The following is a 24,021-nucleotide window of genomic DNA, read 5'->3' on the forward strand; positions in this document are numbered from 1 at the left end:
TAGCTGAGAATGCAAAGGCCAAAACTGCTTTCTCGACCCCAGGAGGACATTATCAATTTGTGGTAATGCCCTTTGGTTTGAAGAATGCACCTGCCACTTTCCAAAGGTTGGTGAATCAAGTCCTTACTGGGTTGGATGACTACTGTGCAGCTTATCTTGATGATGTTGCTGTCTTTAGCTCCACCTGGGAGGATCACCTGGTCCACCTGAGGAATGTTTTAGAGGCCCTGCAAAAGGCAGGCCTCACTATCAAGGCCACTAAGTGCCAGATAGGGCAGAGCAAGGTTGTATACCTGGGCCACCTAGTCGGTGGGGGTCAGGTTCAACCACTGGAGAGCAAGATCCAGACCATAAAGGACTGGACACCTCCAACTACCCAGACTCAGGTCAGAGCTTTCTTGGGCCTGACTGGGTACTACAGAAAGTTTGTTAAGAACTATGGGTCCATTGTGACACCACTTAATGACTTGACCTCTAAGAAGATGCCAAAGAAAGTTCAGTGGACAGTGAGCTGTCAAAAAGCATTTGATGACCTGAAGCAGGCCATGTGCAGTGCACCTATTCTGAAAAGTCCAGACTACTCCAAAGAGTTTATTGTCCAGACAGATGCTTCTGAGTTGGGTGTGGGAGCTGTTCTTTCACAACTTAATATAGATGGTCAAGACCAGCCCATTGCTTTTATAAGTAGAAGGCTGACCCCCTAGAGAGAAACGTTGGTCAGCTATTGAGAGGGAGGCCTTTGCTGTGGTTTGGGCCCTGAAGAAGCTGAGGCCATACTTGTTTGGCACTCACTTCAAGATTCAGACAGACCATAAGCCCCTCTTGTGGCTAAATCAGATGAAGGGTGAAAATCCCAAACTTCTTAGGTGGTCCATTTCCCTACAGGGGATGGACTTCACAGTGGAACATAGACCTGGGACTGACCATGCCAATGCAGATGGACTCTCCAGATATTTCCACTTAGAACATGAAGACTCAACTGGTCAAGGTTAGTTTATTGTCCCTAAGTTTGGGGGGGGGGGTTGTGTAGGAGAGTAGGGTCTGCTTTCTATGTTCACCCCCACTTTTTGCTTTTGCTTTACTGGTTTTTGACTTAGATGTGGCTGTGGGCCTGCTAATCAGACCCACAGCCCTGCTGTTCTCTCTCTAAATTAATACTATGTACTTTATGTGCATAACCCATTTGGATAGGATCACCTTATTGGCCCCTGTACAGTGTACCTTAGGTACCCAGGGCATAGGTGTACCCTAGGCCTACCAGGGGCTGCAGCATGTATTATGCCACCCCTGGCCTGGCCTTCCATTATGACACAACTGGCTGATCACTCAGCTGGGGCAAGGTCGTGTAATCACCCCTTGCTTAGGTGTAGTATTCCTATACCTATCTTATATATAGACACATGTGTACCTATCAGCCACTCCTATGGCAGGCCTTAACAATCCTGGAGGCAGAGTGCTTGGTAACATGTGAGATGGTGCTCTAGCATGAGCTGAGCCTGACTGCAGCTTTCGGAACCATGTCCTTATAGCTGTTCTATGATATAGCCTACCATATACTCTTAAAGTGCCTTATAATCTTAAACGGTTATGGTAACTATGGTTTGGCTTTATCAAAACATGTTGTGTAAGGTGTCTAACACTTTGGAATAATACCCCCATCCCATTTCTGGGGATGAGGATATTATCCCTCCCTTCTAGAGGGAGAAGACATTTTGAAACCTACTTTCCCGGTTAAAGTTAACCAGAGCCCCAGCATCACAAAATGGATGCTGCTGCCACGACACAAGTCTGACCTCCTGCTGCTGGGAGTGATCCCGGCACGGGAGGCTTGGACAATAGGTTTCCTGCCTTGGGAGGTGCGAGCACCACCCCAGACAGGCCTTTGTGTATTGGGGCAGGGAGGGATGAAAGAAACGAGACACTGCCTGGGGCACACAAGGTGTCCCATGCATAGTCCAGTTCAAACCGGTGCTGGGGCACTCCAGCCCCAGTCCTGGCGCGAAACTGGACAAAGGGAAGGGGGTGTAACCACCCCCCTCCCAGGTCCCACCCATAAGGCGTGACCTAGCAGGCAACCCAGCCCCCCAGATTAGTATAAGAGTGGTAGCTGGGCCCCAGGAGATTAGATTATCCTGAACTTGCAACTTGAACAGAAACTCTGGACCTTCGACATTCGACGAAAGAAGAAGACTCAAGAATCTCCCTTGTGGCCAAGGAGTGGCTACCCTGTGCAAACAGGCACCAACAAGAGACTTACCCTTTGCTTTGCTGAAGTTCTTTGAGGGACCGACTGCAGAGCCCGACCAGAGCCTTGACTTCCAGACTTCTCCGACCCTGATCCACATCCACAGCCGAGCTGAGATCCGTGGAGGCAACGAGAGTCGTGGGACCGGCTATCTGGGAAAAGTGGCGAGTATCTTCCAGCGCAGCTTCTGAGTTTGCCGCGTCTGTCCGGTTGCTTGCCCGTTGGCTAGCGGCCTTTGCGACGACACACCTTTGAACTTCCACTGCTGGTTTGGCTCCTCCAGACTGGCTCCTGCTCCTCTGCAAAAGAGAAGCACCCCAGACCTTCCTGGTCTGTACCAGAAGCAAGTCCTCCATTCTTTGTGGGTTCCGCTTGCCAAGGCTTGGTGAGTACTAGTTCGACTTCGACGCCGCCGACAGCAAGAGCCTTCGTGGGACAGCTCGCCTCCTGGTCCTGGTCGTCCTCGACGTCTCCTGGTACCCGTGGCTGCTGCGACAAGCTTCACCTCTTCACCTGCAATCTCCCGACATCGCCTGGTTCCTTCCTGGTTCCACGTGGTCACTGGCTAGTGACCCTGACTCTGTCCCTTCTGCTTGCAGGTATCCTTCCTTCTTGATCCCGGTCTTGGGATCCACTGGACACTCTTCACTGACTGCCTGTCAGCAACTTTCCTTCAGGCATCCATAGAAGTCCACGACGAAACCCAACGCAAGTTCACACCTATGCACCCGCAGCCCGTAGGCTAGGTAACTTGGGTACTTTGGTGCTCACAAGGGTATTGACTATCCTAGGGTCTAGTTTCCGAGTCTCGACTTTCTAGCTATACCAGAAGTGTCCTAAAACTGCTTATTTCAGAACTGTACTATTTCTATCGATTATAAGCATTACGCGTGAGTGTTTCCACTCTGCACCTGAATCCCGTGGGCCTCCCACTTCCTAACCTTGGGTAGTGTAGTGTAGCCCCAGCGATTCCCTAGGCCTAGGCCTATCCTATTTCCGTGACAGTGGTCCTTATACCACTTCTTTAGTATATGGTTTGCGTGGCCCCTAAGGCCTAACTGTATTACTTACCTGTGTGACTTAATGTATGCTTGAATAAGACTGTGTTGTACTTACCTCGAATCTCATAAAGAGTGCTGAGGGTTTGACTAGAATAAATACACTTTATTTTATATATATATATCTGTTGTGGTGTCCTTTCATTTGGTATTCAAGGGATTATATATGGTATAACAGCTGGCTTCACATGCCATTCAGAGTTTAGCCTAAGACTGCTCTTGTCCATGCTACCACAAGGATAGCTGGTCTATAAGGTTGACTTTACAACCAATCACCATAAGGGTTGTTTGGACTGATATAGGGTGTACACTAGAACTAGTGACATCATACATCAGGCCAACTTCTCACACAGGGCCCGGTAATGCAACGGCCCTGGAAAGACGGCCTGGATCAAGGATGAAAGGAGACAGACGATGCAGGCCAGCTGTCTGAGGGAGATCCGCTGTTTTGTGAGTGCCCTCCGAATTTCATGGCGGATCTTTGTCATTTTCCTGGATGGGAGGCTGAGAGAAGATCGAGAAACCCAGAAAAATTACCTTCTGGGCTGGAACCAGGGTGGATTTGGTCTCGTTGATGACAAACTCCAAGCTCTGTAGGAGGTTGACAACGGTTTGGACTTCGGGTACAAGTGTCCAGGGGCACTGGGCCCTCAGCAAGATGTTGTCGAGGTACACAATGAGCCTCAAGGCGTTCCATTACCGGCCGGAGGACCTTGGTGAAACACCATGGTGCTGAGGATAGGCCGAACGGCAGTGTGGTGAATTTGTAGGTTCTTTCCCCAGAAAAACTGTAGGAACCTCCTGTGGGGAGGGAATATGGGAATCGAGAGGTAGGCGTCCTTGAGATCCAGGCGCGCCATCCAATCGTGGGGTCTGAGGATGTTCCGGAGAAGGTGAATCCCCTCCATCTTGAAGTGACGATAGACCAGCTGTTGTGTTTCGATTTACATGTCCATACATAGGTTTTCCTAAATCATGTCCTTATATAGGCACAATTCGCATTGCCCTTATTTAGGCATAGAATCCCAGTCCTTATTTAGGCATTAGCCATGCTATCCAAATACAGGCATGGTCACCTACATCCGTCCATCCCAACGTCACAACGAGTTCTTAGAAACCAGACCCTTAAGCCTTTGGAACTTTCCCTAGCTAGGATTATTGATTTCTCCAAGAACTCATCTATTATGCATGAACTACTATTCCTTAGGGGTTCATTCATGACGTCTTCCTCTGCCCGACTTTACGTCAATGCTAACATTCCTAAGCACCTTCCAGGTATAAATATACCATCCACTACCATGGCAAACCACGGCAAGGCTGCACAGCTCGATACTGCTCGCCACGGCAAGTTCGGAAGAATTCGAGTCCCCGCCTGACGCACTGACCAGACGCTGTCATCCCTTCTCGCAGAGAAACCCGCTTCCAGTGTTCTGACTCCCTTCGTGGGGTGTTAGAGTTTGAGACCCGGAAAGAGATTCCCACCTCTCTCATTCTAAGGTATGGAGCTGACTAGAACCTAGAGGGACTCTTGACATATGCAAAACTATAGCATACCATACTATAGAATACAGCACCTACTTCTTACACTGGGGTAACTATTTAGAAGCATCAAACGAGTATCCACTTTTTAGCCTATGTTATTTATGTATGTGTATCTGAATATTTGTCATAGCTAGAAGACAATGCTGTTGCAGTATTATTTCTTCTTACTGCTTACGCTGTACGTATTATATCTCGCATACTGTCTAACAATTGTTAACAGCTCATATCTCTTACACGAGAAACAAGACTGTTCAATAAATCCTTTTTATTGAAACGATCGTCTATCTATTTCTGTGTAACTCTGAAGAAACTGAGCATGCACGATTGACTGAGTGAAACTGTTATCTGTTGTTTCCACGATTCTGAGACATTTTCCGATTCTAAGGGAAACAAAGTTGTCATGTTTATGTGGTTGCCAGAAACTACTCGCTTCTTGTTTATTCAAGGAGTTTCTAGTGGCCTCTGAGTTAGCTGGCACACAAAGTAATTAAGTTTAATGTACTCGATAGAGGCATACTGACCTCAGTCCTATGCCACAACTATAGTGTATATTATTCCAATGCGCAGAGCCTATAAGGGAAATAGGAACTACACTACACAGCCACTCGTTTAATTCAGGGAGGTTGATAACCAGCCGCTGACCCCCATCCATCTTGTCCACCAGGAAAAGGTTGCTGATAAAACCTCTGGGATGGGGCAGAGTTGCGGCAATCCAGTAGGGACTGAATCTCCTGATCGACCAGGGCGGCGTCTACTGACGAGAAGCAGATGGGCCACGGAGTAACGGGTTGTGAGGGTTCCCCAGTAGAATTCTATTCGGAATCCCTGCACTGTTTACAGGACCCAAGAGTCCCACGTGATGGAAGTCCAAGCCTGGACAAAGTGTGCCAGATGGCCCACTACCTTTAGAACACTCACCGGAAGTGTTGGAGGCGCCACCGCCTCTGGCTCCTCTGTGTTTGCTGCGCCTTCCTCTGGTCGGGTAAAAGTTTCCAAATCTGGCCTGATCTTCATACTGGCCGTGGTTGGAGCCTTGTCCCTTTTACTGGTTCGGGCGGCCGAACGAGCGGCCCCTTCCACGTCCAGCCCCACGGAAAACCCGGGGGTGAAATATCTTTTTAATCGAGGACTGGGCCTTGTCCAGGGACATAAAGGTGTTGACGAACCTCCCCAGCTCTGTAAAAGAGCCGCCCTGCGCGACCGGGCCCGCTTCTGAGTATTCTACATCCCCAAGCTTGGGGTCTACTTTAATGAGCAGGGAGCTGCGCCGTTCCGTAGACAGGGCGCAGTTGGCGTTGCCTAGGAACACCACTGCGCGTTGCGCTCAGGAGGATAGGATCTCGGGGGGAGATAAGGGATCCTGAAGATTTTGCCTTCTCCGCCATATCTAGAATCTTTGTGAGCGGACCCAAAGTATCCAAAAGCTTGTCTTGGTAAGCCCGCCAGGACCTATTGATCCCCTTTTTTGGGTCCTTGACAAATTTCTGCAGGAAAGTGGCCATACAGGGATCAATGTCCGGCGTTAATGCCACCTTGGCCTCCAAAAATGGGCATGGGCATTCTACCCTAAGGTAGTGGCGGGCATCCTTCTCTAGAGGCCTGCGGATACAGCTCGTCACATTGTGGCAACCTGTCCGAGGGGGCCCAATCTGAAGACCTCGGGTGAAGTCTGTCGTCCGGGTCTAGCATATCAGCGCAAAGACCCTGGTCATCCTGGTAGGTGGTGGGCAAGAGAGGCGCCAGGGACGTGAAAGCATTGTCATCAGTATCCCTGTAATTGCCCTCCCCCGGGTCAGTTGAGGGCCTTGACGGGGACATACGTAAGCCCGGGACCCTGCAGCCCTGGTGCAACCAAATCTGAGGGCAGCCTGCCTGAGGAAAGGGACCCTGCAGGTCTTATTAGAGCCTGCAATACAGACTCCGCTTGGAGTTTAACCAAAAACCTAAATATTACAGACCCCCAGGGCGTATGGGCTCAAACCTGCCTAACGGCAGATATACAGACCCGCAATTACGGGCGTAATACCAGGCAGGCGGACAAGACTCCCCGCGGCGCTGCGGCTCCGATTCTGGAATGCGCGGAATACGGAGCTCGCGTGCCTTGGGTTGAAGTTGCCAACGGGTGCCCTGTGGCGGCTGGAGGAGCACACCGCCGAGCCGGCACCTTGAATACACAGCCGTCAGGGAGCCAAGATGCTCTCACGGCACAAATGAGTGCTGGCAAGATGTAACAGAGTGGGACGTGCACCGGCGAGAGGCCGTTCGGTGCACGCGTCCGCGCTGAAAGATTACAGAACACTGTAGAACCACACTAGGAAAAACCAAGCGCATGAATACAATTCAAATACCATTCGTCAATCGATATAATGGCCATAAAAAAACTATGTTTGAAGATCACACAATAACATTAAAGAATCAAAATGAGAGAGGTATAGAACCATACTTATATGGCTGCGAGCAGCGAAGAAAGAGGGGGAATGGACAATAACAGAGGACTATTAAGTGATTGAAGCCCCATGATTGGTGGAGATAGATTGGACAGTCTATCTGTGTGGATTCTATTATTTAACTTTATTGTGTCATTCCCAAGTCCTCATGGGAATGGTAGTTTTTTTACTGTTATCTTTAAATGGCTGCTATTCAATAAAGTGAAGAAAGAATAGCATAATCCTCGCCTCCGTTACTGACATAGAATCAAGAGCCCAAGTGTGCAGCCTGGTGCGTGGGCGCAGCAGGCCCATTCTGGCATACAGGCTGGCCTTCGTGCTGATTGGCTGGCTGCGATCCATCAGCAGATCAATCACAACCACTTTCCTACATGATTGGCTCCCTAAAGGAGGCTGTTCCCTGAGGCCGTGGGGAGCACTGCTGGTTCAGTGACTGTGGGTGCGCCAATGCCCAGGGGGAGATCTAGCCTGATTTCTGAGAGAGGCCTGCACAGCGGTGACACTGCAGCCCTGCAGGACTCCTGCTGGAGTGCCCACTGGTGGCGAAAGGGCCTGCATGCTGGAGAGTGGCAAAAGATGGATCCTGGAGCACTGACCATACCAAGCTAATAACTTACCAGATCTGCTGGACCAATCTGCTTTTTCTGTTGTTTCCTACTGAATCTTGCTGGAAATTGTGGGACTTGCTCGTGCCTCCTCCACCATAGGAAACACCAGTGGGTAAGGCGTGGGGGAATGTTGGGGTCTAACTGATGCCTTGGGACCCAATCAGGAGGTTGTGACAGCTCCTGCATAGCACAGATCAGTCGAGAGACCCCAGGTGCTCACTACAACCTGTGATTGGGTCAAATGCTATTTGAGCACAATATATACCCCTGAATGGACAGCAAGCCTCACATACAGAGCTAGAAGTGGACTCCTGAACTAGTAAATACAGGCTGCCGTGTCACAACTATTGTATGTCGGTGTGAAATACAACACTAGCATGTCACAGCACCAACAGGCTTACTCATACCTCCCTGAGGCCTTCTTTTCTCTCAGCTGCTGCAGCACCTGCCTCGATCAGACGGAGATAATTGTGTTGAGAGCCACATATGCCAGGGCGAGAGCAGGGTGAAGGCAACCTTGTATGTACCAATTATGGGAAAAGAATACACCCGGTAGTCTAACTTGCCATTTGATGCAGAAAGGGGCCCTAAGACGATGGGAGACAGTGATGGCTCTTCGGAGCATAACTCGACACTGGGGGAAAGTGAAGAGGAAATGCAAACACTGCTTCTGGCTGTGCAGGAAAGCCCGAAGTTTATAGATGAGAAAATGGACACCCTTAGTATTCGAATGAACTCCATTTGACATATGATCGACCACCATGATGGGAGGCTCAAGGAGGCAGAGAAGATGATCTCCCATATGGAATACAGCCTTAACAGTGAAAGCCCCACTCTACACAGTATGGAAAAGGTCCTGCATGTTATAGCTGTAAAAATTAAAGATTTGAATGCAAAATCCAGGTGAAATAATATTCGTATCCTAGGTGTACCAGAATCGGCACACACCGAAAGAATGGGAGAATACGTAAATATGCAGAACCAATGCCAACAAAGTTGTTTGATCCTGACACCTCCTCATGACAGCTGGTAGTAGAAAGAGCTCACAGGTCATAGCACACAGGTCCCTAGAGATGAGATTTCCCCACAACAAACCCCTTTTTTAGTGCACCTCCTAAATTTCAAAGATCACAACATGACTACCATACTGCTCCTGGAGCTGTCTGAGCTATCATTTCATGGATATGCGTTCTCGCTCTTTCCAGATTTAACTGTGGTGGGGCAAAAGATATACAGGAAGTACTCAGACATCAACAAGCAACTGAAAATAGAGATCATTTCATGCGCTAAGCTGTACCCGGCCCAACTCAAAATCACACATAGACAACACCCCTTTCAGAATCCTCCTCAGCAAGCAGCGAAATATCTAAAGAAATACATAAGAGAAAGCCCCAGGAGGAAAGACCAGAATGATGTGACTCCGCAATGGTCCATTCAGAGCGACTCAAAATGAGAGATCCGTTGACTCTGAACACCACAGATGCTGCTGAGCTGCATATTTTCTAATCAAAATGGGTTGGTGACTATTTTTCACCCTGCCTGTAACACACAAAAGCTACTTTGCTACCTTCTGCCGGAAAACAAGAAAGGAGGAGCACAACAGCTCTCTGACATCCTCTTGACCTCAATGATATGGTTCAGGGTTGGCCTGCTGGTCTGCCCCTATGGTTTACACTGTATCTGATTACTATATTAATGTTTTTCTCTCTGTAATTTAATTATGAATCTACACCGATGGTCGTTGCAGGAGAAGGTATGTCCTGGTGAAGTTGAAACACCCGTCTGGAAACGGTTGCAAGGCTCATCAACCAATCTGACAACAAAACACAGTGGATATACTTATTTAAAGATATCTTTCCCAACACCGACAGAGGACCATTCAATTTGTATCCCGATGCATACACAACTCTCCCGTTCCCAAACCTGTGAGGTCTACCACAGCAGCACCTAACTGCCTGACATGGCATGTAAGGGTTCTCAACAACCCTTGTAAAGCTTGTTAAGTACTTGTATTCCAAGACAGGCACAATATTCATGTAGCCCTCCTGAAAGAGACACAACTAGTTCCCAGATCACCCATCCAGTTTGCTGGGAGATGAGCTGAGCATTGTTTTGCCTCCTCATATTCCTCGTATGCCCGAGGTGTCATCATATTGATTAAAATGGTCATCAGATGAGGGTCCGGGATGGATGAGCAGAGTAGATATTTGCTCCGATGGGGTCGCCTGTGACTCACACATATTACAGTGGTGAACTGTAATGGCTCAAATGCAGAAGATCCCAATTTTACACTACTCTATGGGGGGCAATAGTCACCACCAACCCACATTCATTAATTTGGGTCGGTGATTTTAATTGCATTTTGCAAGAGCCCCTAGATAGATTCCCAACCACCACTAGAGGTAAGTCAGACACAGCCAACAGATTGTACAGCATAATTCACTAGCACAAACTGCTGGATGCCTGGAGACACAGGAACCATCCTGGTAAATAAGGTACGTTTTATTCCTCTGTACACAACATATGGTCTCGATTAGACTAATGGCTTATTACACAAGATATAGGAACCTGGATAACAGAGGTACGACACATAGCCCACACCTTATCTGGTCACTCACCAGTGTTACTTCAACTACACTTACCGGATGCAGTGCCATTTGGGGATTCTGGAGACTGAAGTCTAAACTCCTGACAGATCATCTTTTCTGTGAAGAAATACAGGAAGAAATATTAGAGTCTTTTAAGCATAATTTGGACACTGTGTACCACTGGAGCACCATCTAGGACTCCTTTAACGTGATGATAAGGGGACTTTATATTACTAAACAATATGGTGTGCATAAGACACTCAGATAGCACTTAGACCGGCTAGAATGCAACATTAAAATACTGGAAAATTACCGACTGTTGAATGACAATTGGCAGGTACTTGTGCAGATACGACATACACTTTCAGAATACAACGACGTAGCAGACAGGAAGCGGAATTTGCATGGCAAAAATGCCAGAGCTTGTCCTGGAAAATCGTTGGTGACAATGCTGAAGCATTCTTTGACTGTCAATGACATTATGGATATTATAAACACTCAAGGAGGCTGGGTAGTATGGCGCACATACACTTAGTAGACAGAGTTGATCAAAGTAAAGCAAATAATAACAATAATATTCTGGGTGCTTGAAGTTGAAGAGGAGCCACTAAATCTTCTTCTTTAGGGACCAAGTCCACAAAATATGGGAAAATCCCAAGCACTCCCAAATAATCAATACAGAAGTTCCTTCATATTAAATCTTCTGAAATCTTTTATTTGTAACAGAGACCATAGTCTTGACGTTTCCAAGCCCAAGCAAAGACGTGTTTTGTTGCACATGGTACACAAACCTTCAAACTTCATCATGGCTAAAATAACAAGTGCATTCGTTTCAAAATCAACATAAAAAATTAAATGCTAAACCGTCACCCAGGTCAATCTGACTAAAGTCACATTCTGTGTATATACACCAAATGAAATTTGGAAAGGAAGGATGCAGCAAAAACAAAATCCTGTATTCCCAGACCTCACAATATTATAAATCAGTGACATCACAGTACTTTATGGTGATCATACAGTTATATTTAAACAGCACAGCAAAGTGCTTAGACAGCGATTGATTACTATCAGTGAGGCAAGTTTAGATGAAAAAAGGTTGGTTCAAGAAATAGTACCCATTAGCTACCAATGTGCTCAAAGTTTAGTAAATATAACTTGTGTTCACCAAGCAATATATTGTCAAAGCAAGTCCAGCTTCAATTCTCCTATGAGCAGTAATCAAGTTCTAAAAAATTGTAAGCCTGACTGTAAGTCCATCTGTTTGTGTCCTTTTACCGATATCACGCATAGCGCATACAGCCTTAAATATATTGGCCATAAGCATATAACTGTCATGCTTGTTCTATGTGGAAAACTGAACGCATTGTATGTGCAAGTATGATAGTCAAATCTCCATATAAAGTTCATACATACAAGATAAAACCAATCCATATCACACTAACCCGACTCAGTAAGACTACTTCCATCATACCACCTCAATAAAATGCAAGACCGCTCAATTTTAACCAGCACAGGGTTGTGTTATACTCTTGCGCATTGTACGTGCAAGTACAATAGTCAAATTTCTAATTCTAACTCATAAATACAAGGCAAACCAATCCATATTACACTTACTCAACTAGGTAAGACATCCAACACAATATCAGCATGCAGGTCCATTCCTATTTTGAAATCTTACCGTTGGAGAGTACTCCATCAGCACTGCATCTATTCACAGGGACCGTATCTGCGTTCTTCTCACACGCCCGCTTGGTCAGGGTTCCAATAGCCCTAAGAAGACGAACTACCTCCACGTGGACCCAGTCAGCGTTGTCCACATGCACCATATTGGTGCTGTGCGGGCAACATCAAAAGAAGGACTGACCTGTATGGCATTCTTGTAAACACACACCACTCTGAGTGTGGCAGTACATGCCATCGTAATGAAGTCCAGGCAATATAAAGAAGGGACTGACCTGCCAGGCATTCGAACAAAGCCAACCATTACGGCAGCACCATTGTTAAGTGATATAACTTATAATAAATCGCAAAAGTAAGCACTATTATAGGAATCATCAACAAACACGAACATCTTAGCATTTAATTTTCGCTGTTGATTTTAAAACCAATACACTTGCTATTTTAGCCCTGATGAAGTTTGAAGGTTTATGAACTATGTGAGACAGAAAATGAGTTGGCTTGCGCTTGGAAAGTCAAGACCACTGTCTCTGTTACAAATAAAGATTTTCAGAAGATTGAATATGAAGGAACTTCTGTATTGATTATTTGGGAGTGCTTGGAATATTCCTGAACATTATGGATATTGATGGCGCAGCTGGCCGCTGCTTCCAGTGTACTAACCAGCTACTAGGCATATTCACCAATTACTACACTGACCTTTACACCTCCCAATCCCCCTGCTCCTCCACATAGGGGGATAATTACCTTGAAGACATTGCCATAACATGCCTAACGTTGGAACACTGAATATTTTTTGAATGCAACCGTTTGAACTTGATGAAATATGGGCTGCCAGTCTAGGACTTCAGGCAGGTAAAGCTCCAGGGCCTGATGGATTCCCAGCTCAATTCTATAAGCGTTACATTAATGTCATGGCCCCATATCTGGTAGATAGACATATACAAAGACTCTCGTAAGAGCAAATATTACCTCCATCCATGTATGAAGCATTAATAACACTGTTTAAACCAGATAAACCCCTCACAAATGTGATTCCTACAGACCGCTATCATTGATTAACTGAGACGTTAACATTTTAGCCAAGCTAATTGCATATCACCTCACCTGTTATTGCCAGTCTTGGTCAGTCAAGATCAATCTGGTTTTGCCCCGCGTCATTCCACATTCCACAATCTGCACACAGTATTTGCATTACTCAATTACCTTGATTCTGATTCAGATGCAGTTGCTGTCTTCCTAGACACCACCAAAGCGTTTGACTCACTACAGTAGCATAATTTTTTTGCCATCCTCAAATATGTAGGAATGCTCAGTCCTTTCGTACATTGGATCAAATTCCTCTACACCACGGTTACTCATAGTATGGCTCGCGGGCCGCCAGTAGCCCGGCAAGCCTTCCTTGGCGGCCCGCGGACCTTGCAGACATCCTACCTGTGTTTTTAAAAAAAAAATTAAATAGTGTTAGCAAACACTGCCGGGTGCAGCAGCCCGGACTCTGAGACTCTGCTCTGTGGGGGCCCGTGGGATTTCAGTGATTGTCAAAGTGGAGATGCAGGGGCCTAAGAGGTGAAATACAACAAAGCTTTATTAACATGTAAATGGTCTTTTAAAGACCTGTGAAGTACTCGGGTGCGGCTGTGTGTGGGAAGCTGTCTCAGTGCGGCTGTGTGTGCGCGCTGGAAAGCTGTCTCAGCCTGAGCTGAGGGCTGACACACACACGGGGTGAGATGACAGAGGGTGACGGAGGGAGGGAGGGGGAGACAGAGGGAGAGGGAGGGCGAGATACAGGGAGGGAGACAGAGGGAGGGAGACAAAGGGAGGGAGACGGAGGGAGACAGAGGGAGGGAGACAGAGGGAGGGAGACAGACAGAGGGAGACAGACAGCGGGAGACAGAGAGAGGGAGACAGAGAGAGGGAGACAGAGAGAGGGAGACAGAGAGAGGGAGACAGAGAGAGGGAGACAGAGAGAGGGAGACAGAGAGAGGGAGACAGAGAGAGGGAGACAGAGAGGGGGAGACAGAGAGAGGGAGACAGAGAGGGGGAGACAGAGAGGGGGAGACAGAGAGGGGGAGACAGAGAGGGGGAGACAGAGAGGGGGAGACAGAGAGGGAGAGACAGAGAGGGGGAGACAGAGAGGGAGAGACAGAGAGGGAGAGACAGAGAGGGAGAGACAGAGAGGGAGAGACAGAGAGGGAGAGACAGAGAGGGAGAGAGAGACAGAGAGGGAGACAGAGAGGGAGACAGAGGGAGGGAGAGAGACAGGGAGGGAGACAGAGGGAGGGAGGGAGGGAGAGGGAGACAGAGGGAGGGAGACAGAGGGAGGGAGACAGACAGCGGGAGACAGACAGCGGGAGACAGACAGCGGGAGACAGAGAGAGGGAGACAGAGAGGGGGAGACAGAGAGGGGGAGACAGAGAGGGGGAGACAGAGAGGGGGAGACAGAGAGGGGGAGACAGAGAGGGGGAGACAGAGGGAGGGCGACAGAGGGAGGGCGACAGAGGGAGGGCGACAGAGGGAGGGCGACAGAGGGAGGGCGACAGAGGGAGGGCGAGACAGAGGGAGGGCGAGACAGAGGGAGGGCGAGACAGAGGGAGGGCGAGACAGAGGGAGGGCGAGACAGAGGGAGGGCGAGACAGAGGGAGGGCGAGACAGAGGGAGGGCGAGACAGAGGGAGGGCGAGACAGAGGGAGGGCGAGACAGAGGGAGGGCGAGACAGAGGGAGGGCGAGACAGAGGGAGGGCGAGACAGAGGGAGGGCGAGACAGAGGGAGGGCGAGACAGAGGGAGGGCGAGACAGAGGGAGGGCGAGACAGAGGGAGGGCGAGACAGAGGGAGGGCGAGACAGAGGGAGGGCGAGACAGAGGGAGGGCGAGACAGAGGGAGGGCGAGACAGAGGGAGGGCGAGACAGAGGGAGGGCGAGACAGAGGGAGGGCGAGACAGAGGGAGGGCGAGACAGAGGGAGGGCGAGACAGAGGGAGGGCGAGACAGAGGGAGGGCGAGACAGAGGGAGGGCGAGACAGAGGGAGGGCGAGACAGAGGGAGGGCGAGACAGAGGGAGGGCGAGACAGAGGGAGGGCGAGACAGAGGGAGGGCGAGACAGAGGGAGGGCGAGACAGAGGGAGGGCGAGACAGAGGGAGGGCGAGACAGAGGGAGGGCGAGACAGAGGGAGGGCGAGACAGAGGGAGGGCGAGACAGAGGGAGGGCGAGACAGAGGGAGGGCGAGACAGAGGGAGGGCGAGACAGAGGGAGGGCGAGACAGAGGGAGGGCGAGACAGAGGGAGGGCGAGACAGAGGGAGGGCGAGACAGAGGGAGGGCGAGACAGAGGGAGGGCGAGACAGAGGGAGGGCGAGACAGAGGGAGGGCGAGACAGAGGGAGGGCGAGACAGAGGGAGGGCGAGACAGAGGGAGGGCGAGACAGAGGGAGGGCGAGACAGAGGGAGGGCGAGACAGAGGGAGGGCGAGACAGAGGGAGGGCGAGACAGAGGGAGGGCGAGACAGAGGGAGGGCGAGACAGAGGGAGGGCGAGACAGAGGGAGGGCGAGACAGAGGGAGGGCGAGACAGAGGGAGGGCGAGACAGAGGGAGGGCGAGACAGAGGGAGGGCGAGACAGAGGGAGGGCGAGACAGAGGGAGGGCGAGACAGAGGGAGGGCGAGACAGAGGGAGGGCGAGACAGAGGGAGGGCGAGACAGAGGGAGGGCGAGACAGAGGGAGGGCGAGACAGAGGGAGGGCGAGACAGAGGGAGGGCGAGACAGAGGGAGGGCGAGACAGAGGGAGGGCGAGACAGAGGGAGGGCGAGACAGAGGGAGGGCGAGACAGAGGGAGGGCGAGACAGAGGGAGGGCGAGACAGAGGGAGGGCGAGACAGAGGGAGGGCGAGACAGAGGGAGGGCGAGACAGAGGGAGGGCGAGACAGAGGGAGGGCGAGACAGAGGGAGGGCGAGACAGAGGGAGGGCGAGACAGAGGGAGGGCGACAGAGGGAGGGCGACAGAGGGAGGGCGACAGAGGGAGGGCGACAGAGGGAGGGCGACAGAGGGAGGGCGACAGAGGGAGGGCGACAGAGGGAGGGCGACAGAGGGAGGGCGACAGAGGGAGGGCGACAGAGGGAGGGCGACAGAGGGAGGGCGACAGAGGGAGGGCGACAGAGGGAGGGCGACAGAGGGAGGGGGAGACAGAGGGAGGGGGAGACAGAGGGGGAGACAGAGGGGGAGACAGAGGGGGAGACAGAGGGGGAGACAGAGGGGGAGACAGAGGGGGAGACAGAGGGGGAGACAGAGGGGGAGACAGAGGGGGAGACAGAGGGGGAGACAGAGGGGGAGACAGAAAGGGAGGAGGGAGACAGAGGAAGGAGGGAGACAGAGGAAGGAGGGAGACAGAGGGAGGAGGGCCACGAAGGAGGGCGAGAGAGACAGGGGGAGAGAGACAGGGGGAGAGAGACAGGGGGAGAGAGACAGGGGGAGAGAGACAGGGGGAGAGAGACAGGGGGAGAGAGACAGGGAGGGAGAGAGAGAGGGAGGGAGAGGGAGGGAGAGAGAGAGGGAGGGAGAGGGAGAGGGAGGGGAGGGGGGGAGAGGAAGGGAGAGGGAGGGAGAGGGAGGGAGGGGGAGAGAGGGAGGTAGAGGGGGAGGGAGGGGGAGGGAGGGAGAGAGGGAGAGATGTGTGTATGCCGGGTCTGGTGGCTCAGTGGACGAAGGCGTCTGCTGCAGGGACCTCAGTTCAACCTCATGGTCAGAATTTTTGTTTTGCTTTAGCCCCGCCCCTCCCCCTCTGACCCCGCCCCCACCGGTGCGGCCCTCGGCCACAAACCACACTGTAAATTTGGCCCCCGAGAGAAAGTTTGTGGGTACCCATGCTCTACACCAACCCGTCTGCTCCCATGTAAATTAACAATGCCTGCACTCAACCCCTGACATTTGCCAGAGGAAGCCATCAGAGCTGTCCCCTATCACCTATCCTATTTTCACTGGCTCTTGAGCAACTAGTGGTGAAGATAAGACAACATCATACCAGGTACACTCTTTGCTATCACATCTGCTGCATATTAAAATCACTGTATGTTAATGATATGACACTTTATCTCAGGAACCCCAATGTCAGCCTTAATCCTGTAATTAGAGAATATGTCCGCATTGGGGCACTCTCTGGAATCAAGATCAACTGGACTAAATCCTAGATCTTTCTGCTTACCTATGCGGCACAACTATTCACACCGGACTACCAACTACAACCACAATTGGTAATCCAAGAGAACTATGGGGTTGCAGTAGCCCAGATCACCGAACGTATCATATGCTGGATATCCACCCAGTTGTCTTTGGCGGGGCACAATAGCCTCATAAAATTGATTATTCTACCTCAACTCCTCTCTGCATCAGTATACCCCTGAAACGCAACAATATGTGTTTCCGTACATTAAAAAACACAGCTGATACACCTAAGCATGAGCAGGTAAACAAGGGATTAACTAGGATACACTTACACTCCCCCTTCCATTTAGGTAGCTGTGAGGCCTGACCCTGAATTATATTATCTGTTTGCCCAGGCACACTTTGTATATTACTGGTACCATCCAATTCCGCGCTTGGTGGAACATATAGAGGTTGAATTAGACAGTGTAGACGTCATTTTGCTCATATCCTTAATTAGTGCACCACTCTCCAAGCTGCCGCACAAGACCGCCACAGTAGCCTGTACACTTAAGGCCTGGGAAGGCCTGTCATGCGAGCTAAAAGACATAATATTTATTCCCCTAGGCTGCCCTTATGTCCCCACTTGCACAGGCTGGCAACGCATGAACCTCAGGCCAGGCAGGTTGGGGATTATACAGTGTAGACAATCTTTACAAAGCTCGCACCTTACTGTCACATGCACAGTTCCAGGGAAGGTCCAAACCCTGTCCACTAGCACATTTCTTTAATACTGCCTTTGTGGAGCAAGTCAGCTTGCAGACCTCAGTTTACCATTAGTGCCAAAATCTCTCCCAGTGGTGAAGATATTACTTAACACCACTACCACCAAACACTTGAGATCTATTCTGTACTGTCCAACACAAGAGGAATTCCTTGAATGGGACCATTCAGCCAGGGCCAGGTGGGAAGATGAAATGAGGTTGGAAATATCTCCAAACAACTGGAAATTCTGATGTGTCCAAACAGGCTTGATGTCCTCAAGTAGAAAGCTACGTATTATTAACTTCCTCAACCATGCATACCACACCGCTAAGGCTCTCTGCCGCTCTGGCATTCAAAAGGACTCACACTGTCTACGGTGCGAGAAATTAGAGGCAAAATATTTTTACCTGACGTACTCCTGCGATATAGTGATATTGGAAAGAACTGATAAACCTAAGCTACTGCTTGAATGTGACATCCTGATTGGACCCTAGGATAACCCTACTAGGATGGACAGAGAAGATCCCCATCACTTATAAGAAATTTCTCACACTAGCAATACTCTTGGCTAAATGCTTGATAGTCTGCTACTGGGACAGGGAACGCTGTCCAAAACGCAAGCAAAGGTTAAATGCATGAATTTTCTGTATTTAACTATATGCAGAGCTTCTGCCCCTCTCATCCCGCCGCATGGATATTTGGGCTCCACTTAAGAACTATGGGCCCGATTCACAGAACTAACTTAAGAGAAAATCTTAAACTTACTACCATTTTGCTATTCACAGAAGGCACTTACTCATTTTGGTATTCACAGAAGTGAGTAAGTGCCTTTTGTGAATACCAAAATGAGTAAGTGCCTTCTGTGAATACCAAAATGAGTAAGTGCCTTCTGTGAATACCAAAATGGTAGTAAGTTTAGGATTTTCTCTTAAGTTAGTTCTGTGAATCGGGCCAGATCTTTTACAATATTTGGACAAAGACAAGGATACGTATCGGAGTGGTGATTGGGAACTACTATAGAGAACAGACCCTCAAAAATGTTAAAATATGCATTGGGATGTGACTAATATAAAGATTGAAGGAGACAGGAAAAATAATGAAACTAACCTTTCTCTTCATATAAGGTGCATGTCAATGATACAGCCCAAATGCTGCCAAATATGTTTTGTTGAACATCACTTTTTTGTAAATCACCTGTATATTAATGTGAGCCAAATATCTAATGCTTCTCAATGATATTTTGAAAAATTTACATAGTACATCCTGTGATATTCTTCAGTGATGAGCATTGGTTTGTTATGAACTGTGATGTTATATGAAACTATAAATAAAACAAAAAAAAGATAGTTGCTAAGTACGATGACCTTGAGTCCCACTTGTGACGATATAACCTCTGACTAGTTAGTAGCAAGTCACTATAATACTCTGTGTGCTACAGTACATCATATCTTTTGACCAGCTTGTTAAAGTAGGGGCCAGGCCCCGGGACCAACAGATCGCAACTCTACGCCTGCCATCAGCAGTCCCATATCAACCAGTCGTCTAATTGCTTTGGGTAGATGTCTGGAATACCCTAATAGGGCGAGCATAGGGTCTGGCTCGAGTGTCGTGTCTGTAATGTCTCCAAAGGTTTTACATATCAAAGCCCAAAAGGCAGCAATCCCAGGGCATAACCAGGCTAGATGGAAAAAGTCTGCCATGTTTGCACCGCAACGATCACAGTCTGCTGTGTCACGCAAGCCATACCTGAAAAGACTCTCTGGAGTATAATAGACCCTGTTCAAAAATTTAAAATGTATCAACCTGTGTCGCTCATTCAATGAAATGAGCTTGGTGCTCTCGCAGCAATATTTCCATGCTTTGTCTTCGATAACCTTGCCCAGATCCGCCTGCCAAGCTAACCTAGCCTTGGTGTAGTGGTTTTCCTGGTGTCCCTGAGCCATGTTATAAATCGTGGAGATGATTTGCACTGGTTAGTCAGCCTTAATAGGAGCGATATCAGGCGGCTCATCTAAATCACTGCCCAGTAGTTCCTTCAATGAGTGACTAATCCTATGGAAGTGGAATTGTGTCAATGGTGTGGCGTGCAGACCCGCCTGCTCTGTGTCGCCCCATGTTATCACTTTACCATAAGCAAACATATCTCCTATTGTATTAATATTTATTGAATTCAAGGCCCTGATCACCCCTTTTTCTTTGCCTGGTGATAGCCAGAGGCACCATTCTAACGGTGTCCGAGGGGAGTATAAAATAACCCCTGTTTGTAATTTCAAAAGGTGATGCCATGCATGTACTGTCGCATTAATGAAATCTAGAATTCCAGTCCTACGGTCCTGTGGGTTAAACAGGAGCACTGGCAATGGGAGAGGAGCCGCCACCACCTTCTCAATTTGAATGTGTGGAGTGTCAGCAGGGCCATGTATCCAGTGGTGCGCTTGTGCGCCTTGCGCCGCCCTATAGTACAAATCTAGGTCCAGAGCTCCCAGTCCACCTATGCTATAAGGCAGCGTGAGGATGTCCCACTTGAAGAGAGAGAGAAAGAGAGAGACACGCCATAGTTCAGATTGCGGTCTCTATGGCATGCGTATGTTTGTTCGCTATCCTGCTGCTATAAATCTCGTGGGTGGATCAGGAACTAGGGAATTGTTTTTAGCATTGTACAGCACCTTTTAAAATTGATTGAGAAACAGTTTTTATTGCTTTTAAAATCGATTTGCACTTTATAAAAACAAAACTCGCATTACCTGCTCCCCGCCGATACCACCACTTAGGGCTCCGCACTTCCGCTCTGCTAAAGCGGTCTAGTGCCCAGAGGAGGAACAGTTGCTGCTACGCAGAGCTGATTGGTTGGTGGGCGGAAGGGGAGTAGTTCAAAGCCACGCTGGAGTGGACGCACAGCGAAAGAGAGAGACACACCATAGTTCAGATTGCGGTCTCTATGGCATGTGTATGTTTGTTTTTTTTAAACGTTGATTAAGCAGTTTTTTACTTGCTGGAAATCGCTATCCTGCTGCTATAAATCTCGGGGGTGGATCAGGAACTGGGGAATTGTTTTTAGCATTGTACAGCACCTTTTAAAATTGATTGAGAAACAGTTTTTATTGCTTTTAAAATCGATTTGCACTTTATAAAAACAAAACTCGCATTACCTGCTCCCCGCCGATACCACCACCTAGGGCTCCGCACTTCCGCTCTGCTAAAGCGGTCTAGTGCCCAGAGGGGGAACAGCTACTGCTATACAGAGCTGATTGGTTGGTGGGCGGAAGGGGAGTAGTTCAAAGCCACGCTGGATTGGACGCGCAGTGGACGAACGCAGCGGGCACGCCTTTGGCGCGCCTAAGGCAAACCTGTCTGCGCCCATCCGCGTCTGACCGGGGCCAGGGGCCAGAACCCCTAGTCAAATTCGGGCTTACACAGGGGCAGAATTGCAGATTATAGCCTCAGGGAGTCATGCCCTGAACATAGAGGCAGTAGAGAAGCTGAGAGCTGAAAATCTGCTGGGAAGCAATGAGGCGGGAGGACCTATCACCTCGTGCACAGTCCCCCATACTATCACCACACCTAGCAACCCACTAGGTTTGAAAGTGGCAGTCCTTAATACGCGTTCCCTACAAAAACACTACCTAGAAGTCTTTTCACTCCTCCAGGATTGAGACATAGACATCCTAACACTCACTGAAACATGGTTGGGTGACACTTCAGTTCCAGACATCGCTGCCCTCCCGGGGAACTTCGATGCTTTCTAGCAAAACAGACCAGGAAATTCGCAGGGAGGGGATGTAGTCATTCTGTTTAATAAACAGATAATGGCCACCAAAGTAGTGGCAGAGAGCATTGACAATGCAGATGTACTAGGGGTCAAAATTTCACTTAAATCGTCCTGCCTACTACTGCTGGTGGTATACTGCAACCCACGGTCAACACCCAGCTTCATCACTAACCTCTGCTCACGATAAAAACAACTTTTTTTGGCGGGTGACTTTAATTATCAATGGGATAAAGCTCCAAAGGAGCCCCTCGCTAGCCAGTTTGAGACAGGAATGTGCACAATGGGGCTCCACCAACTGGTGGATGCACCAACACACTCAAAAGGACACATCCTGGATCTCATATGGACCTCGCAACCGTGGGCCTGGCTAATAGCCATCAGCCCCTATGCATGGTCGGACCACGCATTACTCAGCTGTTGGGTTCCAACAGATGGCCAATTATCTCAACCACCCCCAGATTGGAGAAAGGTGCGAAATTGGAAAAAAATAGAAGGTGAGAACTTAGTAAAAACCCTACTCAGAATCCCCCCCAAACCAGGGAATCTCGACCAGGAGAGTGAAGCCTTGACAAACACTCTACGCTGTGCCATAGATAAAGTGGCATCGGTGCGAAGAGATAGAGTGAGAGATAAAGGGTAAGGGGCCCCATGGTTTAATGAGACGCTGAGGGCTTTGAAACAAAGCCTCCGCCACGCCGAGAGGCGGTGGCGGAAAGCCTATGACCCGGCGGAACTGACAACCTATAAATCCATGCTGACTACGTATAAAAAATCCATCTTTGTCAGGGGGGCGCATCGAGGGCGCCAAGCAAGATGGCTCCTGCTGCTCGGGACACAATCCATCTGCCATCCTCCTCTAATCCAGCCCTACACGCCTGAAAACTCACTGGAGAAGCAGTACTAGCCATCTGTCGGCTGCCATTGCAGACATTTCGCAGCAAATCGACCGGTAGCTACAGAAACTGCCTCCGACTGCTTTCCACCCGGCTGAATCAAAATGGCAGCCGCGACAGTCCCGGTCTCTTGAGCAACCCGTCGTGGTCTCTTGAGCAACCCGTCGTGGCGCAATCTGCCAGCTCCTGCTTAATAACGAGACCGGCGGGGGGCGCTGCCCTCGGCGCCTCACCTGCCTGATTGACGAGCCCGCCCCGCCTTCTGCTGTAAGCCTGGAGCCCTGCTGCCGCCTCCTCGTACAGCCGTGCAGAGAAGTTCCCCCTGGAGGCAAGAAGACCCGGCCCCATGATGGCTGGAGAGGTGCCTGCGGCTCACGCCTCCGCAGCAGCGCCTGCCTGGCCTGAGGATCCAGGGCCGGGGGACACCGGCGGAGGAATCAAGGGAAGTGCCGGCGCTGCCCTTGCGGCCCAAACTGGGTGCTCTTTCCTGGACCCGGCACGGCCCCGGCTGAGCCTGCGGGCGGACTAGCTTGGCCTGCGCTCTCCAAGTGTGCATCCAGTGGCTGGAGGGTCCACTCAAGCCGGTGACAGCGACGCCCCGCCTCTGTGGCCCCTGGTGAGTATGCTGCGGCGTCCTGCTGCCCCCATCTGCCGCCCGCACCCGCCGTGTGTCTACCACCGGAGGTACACTGCCCGCTGACCTCCCTTCCATGGGATACTTACTGTAGGCCGCCACTGGTCTGCAAACAGATCTTCCACCTGTGCCTACTCCCTTCCGGCTGTCAAAATTGACTGGGACGACCCCTCCGACATCCCTTCCAGCGCCCGGTGGGGGCTTCGCATGTGGCGGTAGGCCTACTCTGCTTCTCCCATTGGGGAGGAGACTACCCCGGACCAACCTGCTTACAACCCCCTGGGAGAGTGCGCTGCTGCCACGAACCCTTGCATGCTGGAAGCTTTACGCGGTGGGGGCCTGTAGAGTCCTAGACCCCCCCGCTACCTAACGATAGCCACTACTCTCTCACCTGAGGGACGGCCTCGCTGCAGGACTTCTTCCCCACCTATCCGGACCCCTGCCGCCACCACTGGGCGCGCTCCCACCAGGTCCGCCCGCCCGCAGGGGGCCACCTTGAAATCGATGCAGAGGGTGGCTTGGACTGGCCTCGGTCTTGTGCCGCCCCCACATGGCACCCTTCCTGTCCCACCTGCTGCCTCTTGGGACTGAGGGGCACTGGATCTTCCGTCTTACACACAGACGAGCCACTTGGCCCTGCTGCGTGGAGTGGAGGCACCGCGAAC

At 50.0% G+C, this 24,021-nt stretch overlaps 1 long non-coding RNA gene across 1 annotated transcript in view; it reads right to left on the reverse strand.

The window, feature by feature from the left end:
• LOC146871107 (uncharacterized) overlaps positions 1 to 20,947 on the reverse strand; it is a 30,279-nt gene extending 9,332 nt beyond the window's left edge. Inside the window, exons 1-2 of the long non-coding RNA XR_014980385.1 lie at positions 20,805 to 20,947; positions 10,543 to 10,605 (exon numbers count right to left, since the gene is read on the reverse strand). This is a non-coding gene — a long non-coding RNA (uncharacterized LOC146871107). The remainder of the gene's footprint in view (positions 1 to 10,542; positions 10,606 to 20,804) is intronic.
• Between the last annotated feature and the right edge of the window lie 3,074 nt (positions 20,948 to 24,021).

The sequence above is a fragment of the Triturus cristatus genome, chromosome 1_1 (assembly GCF_964204655.1).
Source record: "Triturus cristatus chromosome 1_1, aTriCri1.1, whole genome shotgun sequence".
Lineage (NCBI taxonomy): Eukaryota > Metazoa > Chordata > Amphibia > Caudata > Salamandridae > Triturus > Triturus cristatus.